At 60.4% G+C, this 4,336-nt stretch overlaps 1 protein-coding gene across 7 annotated transcripts in view; it reads left to right on the forward strand.

Moving 5' to 3' along the window:
* The first annotated feature begins 1,288 nt into the window (after nucleotides 1–1,288).
* Nucleotides 1,289–4,336, forward strand: part of CUNH1orf159 (chromosome unknown C1orf159 homolog) — a 27,534-nt gene continuing 24,486 nt past the window's right edge. For 3 of the 7 annotated variants that reach the window (XM_029215953.1, XM_029215954.1, XM_029215957.1), the window contains exon 1: nucleotides 1,426–2,019. The gene's annotated coding sequence lies outside the window, so the exon portion shown is untranslated. Of the gene's footprint in view, nucleotides 1,361–1,425; nucleotides 2,020–4,336 lie in introns of those variants that run through there. The other 4 variants (XM_029215949.1, XM_029215948.1, XM_029215951.1 and 1 more) reach the window with 4 other exon arrangements.

The raw sequence follows: 4,336 nt of genomic DNA on the forward strand, positions 1-4,336 counted from the left end.
ACTGGGAGTCCAGGGGCCAGGCGTAGGCTGGTGCCAGCTGTCCTACAGCACTCCGTGTAACTGTAGACCCTGACCCTAACCTGCCCTGACTCTCACTCCGATGCCCCTACCGAGGCCGATGGGGTCCTGGCCCTTTGATCGCACACATGCGACCCCACGTGCTGAGAAGCGAGGAGCGTGCAGGACACAGAGCAGAGGCAGAGCCTGAGACCACAAGGCGAACGTCCTCCGGTGTCATCCTGTCGGGACAAACCAGCCTGGGACGCCAACAGTCCTGTCACCTAGACCCCATGGTCTTTGGGACTGACTGGGGAGCATTCCCAGCGCCTGGGAGGCACCACAAGGCCACGGGGTGGGAGCTTTCGTGGAAAGAACCACCAGTCCGACCAGCTTCAGCAGTTCAAAGAAACCCGAGACCACGCGTCTTTCCCATCCACCCCTCTTCATACTGAATGAGGAGGTTCGGGAGAGACGCGAAAAGCCCGTGTTACAGGCGTCCATGCGGACTGCAGTCTTCGGCGTGGGTGCCCGTTCCGATGCAGGCCTCTCTGCTCAGACCCACCGGCCCAGACACTGCTCTCCGAGTAGCCGCCCTTAAGGAAAGTCGGCCCCCGCCCAACGGCACAGAAAGCACGACAAGGGGGGTGGTCGGTCTTACTCTCTTTTCTCCAAGCTCCTCGTCACAGCCTTCCCCAGAGGCAGGCTTGGTGCGGACCAGGCCCCGGGGATCCCACGCACCCCGACCCCACCCCGTGAGAAGGGCTCCGCCTGAGGTCCCGAAAGTGGCAGAGCTGGGCGAGGGGCAGTCCCGGAACAGCGTCCTTCCTGGGGAACCGCGCACAGAGGATGCAAACCCCACAGAGGCCTTTTCCCGGCCCCGCCGTCCACCGCGCCCGAGCGCGGGCCGGGCCCCCGGGCGCCGGGAGCGGCCCCGAGGCCGATTCCAGAGGCGCAGCCGGAACCCTGTTCGCAGCGCGGCGCCGCCCTCTGGGACGCGGCTGTGTAACCCCGTGCTGTCTCCGGAATCGCTGCCCCGCCGGACACCGACGCGCAGCCTCGCCGACCGTCCACGAACAGCTGTCCCCCCGGCCAGCACAGGCCTCCCGTCGCTTCCGCTGCCCTATTCAGGGCCCTAGACTACACTTCCCAGGCGGCTCCGCGCGCGCTTGCAGATGTCGCGAGAACCCTGGCCTGGCGGGGGCGGGTTCTCGCGTGGACCGCCGGGAGGTGTAGTTTTGGGCTGGGAGCCACGCTCCCTGGTACCCAGGCTCGGGCTGCAGAGAGACTACAAGTCCCAGGGGGCGCAGCGCGACCGCCTGGAGGGCGGGGGGTACGAAAGAGGAACCCGAAGGGCGCGAGGGTGAGTGAGGGGCCGGGGGCGGGCGCGCGGGGAGAGGGCGGGGGGCTACCCTTGAGGTGCAGACCCTGGGCCAGGCGGTAATGGCGGGGCGGGGCGGAGGGCGCGGGGTCCGGCCGCCCTGCTCCTCCGCGGCCCCCGCCGCCCCGGCCGCGCGGGAGGGCCCGCAGGTGGATATCGCCCCCACAGTGTCCAGTCTGGTCCCGCAGGGTCTGTGTGCGTCGTCACCAGGACGATTTAATTGACGCTTTAGTTTCGGTTTAATTGAGACCGGGGTTCGGACGCACGTATCACAGCGTTTCAAGGAGCAGCGTTCGAGCCAACGCAGCTCCTCGGTGCCCGAGCGCCAGGGTGGCCCTTTTGTCCTGTTCCCCGGGCCCCTGCGGGGCCGGGGGCAGAGCTGGGCCCCGTGCTTCTCTGCTCCTCCCCGTGCCTCCGCAGCAGGCTGTGTTAGCCAGAGTCTGAACGGCCACGGTGATCTCAGGAGCTCCTAGAAGGAAATCAAACCTGCGTTTTCCGGAAAGTTTCTCTTCCTGGCACACGCTCACCCCACCTGGCCCTGGGCGCTCCTCCCAAAGGCGGAGCAGCCGCGGCTCGAGGGTGCTCACCCCCGCACCCCTAGGGCGCCGCCCGCCCCTCCCTGCATCGCCCTGTGCCTCGAGGTAAGCTGTGATTTGTCGCGTAATTCAGTTGAAGAACGACCTCTGGTCACCACAGCACTGGGAATCCCGCGTCCCCAAGGCCAAGGACCCCCCCCCAGGTGGGCTCCAAGGGTCCAACCGGCAGCTCCGTCTCGGGACTGCTGAGGCCCCCGAGCCGTAAGTGTCAGCAGCCGGGAGTGTGTCCTTTACGTCGGTTAGATCGTTCACTGCGCTGATCTTCCTTGAGCGTGGGGGGATTTTCAGAATGGGAAGCAGCAGAATGAGAAGGTCCGCGGTGCTCATATTGCCCGTTGGCGCCCTTTGCTCGCCGAGAGGCTGACTGGAGGTACCCGCACGGAGGCTCTGGAGATGCCGCGGGCCCTCCTGCGTTGTGCTCGACGGTGGGAGAAGGAAAGGGCAGCACACATGAACTGTGAAGTTGGTGACCACCTGCCCCTCTCCCCTCTCCAGCCACAGCTGCCCGCAAGGCTGGAAGATCGCGTCTGCCCCCTGCCGTGGTCACCCGGGCAGGGCGGAGAGCTGTTTATGTGGTTTTCTGGCCCAGCACCCAACAGCTATTGAGGGACCTGAATAATTCCCCCCACCCCGCCCCGCCGTTACCTGACGTGTTACTTGTTCAGAATCACAGTGACTTCTTCCTTGAAACCAGTGCTTCTAAGGATAAATGAGAGTCATGAGAGAACACATGGTACAATTTAAATTCTCACCAAACTTTTCATTACCTTGTAGAAATTTTTGGACCCAATTCCTTAGATTTTTGGCTCCAATAAGATTTTCAAAATAGAAAATGAATTGCATTTATTCAGTTCGTGATTACATATAATCCACATAAGTGAAGTGCATAGGTTCAGTTTGCCCAGTTTTGACAAATGTATATAGCTGTGTAACTTGCACACTGGCATGATAGAGCACATTTCTGTCATCCCTAAAGGTTCCCTCGTGTTGTGTCCCCCGAATCCTTGTGTCGAAGCCCTGACCCCCAGCGTGATGTTGTCTGCAGGTGGGGCCTTGGGAGGGTGATCAGGGTGAGGGGGGCCCATGAGGGGATCGGTGCCCTGATAACAAGAGGAAGACAGAGACCCCCCTCCCTGCTCACACACCAGGCAAGGCCAGGAGGACCGCGAGAAGGCGGCCGTCTGCAGGCCGGGAAGGGCCCTCACCAGAGGCCGGATCTGCCGGCACCTGGACCTTGGGCCTCCCAGCCCCGGTTCTGTGAGGAACAGTGTCTGTCTAAGCTGCCCTGGGCTGACTGAGACCTCGTAAGCCTTCCCAGCCCTGCCCCCCAGGAGCCGGCATGGTTCTGATTTCTGCCACGTTCCTTCATGGTGCTGTGTTAGACTCCATGGTCTGTGGAGCGCCCTGGCTGTCCGCAGCGCAATGCCTGACCTGGGACAGCACTTGGGTGGGTTCCTGGCATTGTCTTGGGTGATGGGGTCATGCACATTCTTGCACTTGTGTTCTGTGGGCGTGAGACTGCCATGTGGGGCCTGGTGGGCAGGGCGGTGTTCACTAGTGTCTCCCATCTGCATCTCCTTGAGCAGTGATGCTGGGCATGCGTCCATCTGCGACACCCGCTCGAAGCATCTGATCAAGTTTTTTGCCTTTTTTAATTTTAATTTAAAATTTTTAAATATTTATTTTTTAAATTTATTTTTGGCTGTGTCTCAGTTGCGGCACATGGGATCTTCCTTGCAGCATGCGGGATCCTCTGCTGTGGCACGTGGGCTTCTCTCTAGTTGTGGCACGCAGGCTCCACGGCGCATGGGCTCTGTAGTTGCAGCACGCGGGCTTTCTAGTTGTGGCCCATGTGCTCAGTAGTTGCCCCGCAGCATGTGGGATCTTAGTTTCCCGACCAGGGATCAAACCCTCGTCCCATGCATTGGAAGGTGAATTCTTAACCACTGGACCACCAGGAAAGCCCCCTGCCTTTTTAAAAAATTATCAAGTTGTAGAGACTTCCCTGGTGGCACAGTGGTAAAGAACCCGCCTGCCAGTGCAGGGGACACGGGTTCGATCCCTGGTCTGGGAAGATCCCACATGCCGCGGAGCAGCTAAGACCATGTGCCACAAGTACTGAGCCTGCGTGCCATAACTACTGAAGCCCACGAGCCTAGAGCCCGTGCTTCTCAAGAGAAGCCACCACAATGAGAAGCCCGCACACCGCAACGAAGAGTAGCCCCCGCTCGTCGCAACTAGAGAAAGCCCACGCGCAGCAACGAAGACCCAATGCAGCCAAAAATAAATGAATAAAACAAAATTATAAAAATTATCAAGTTGTAATTTCCTCTAGGTCTTCTGGATACAAGCCATGTCAGAT

The sequence above is a fragment of the Monodon monoceros genome, unplaced genomic scaffold (genome assembly GCF_005190385.1).
Source record: "Monodon monoceros isolate NGI ecotype Baffin Bay Population unplaced genomic scaffold, NGI_Narwhal_1 Super_Scaffold_12, whole genome shotgun sequence".
NCBI lineage: Eukaryota > Metazoa > Chordata > Mammalia > Artiodactyla > Monodontidae > Monodon > Monodon monoceros.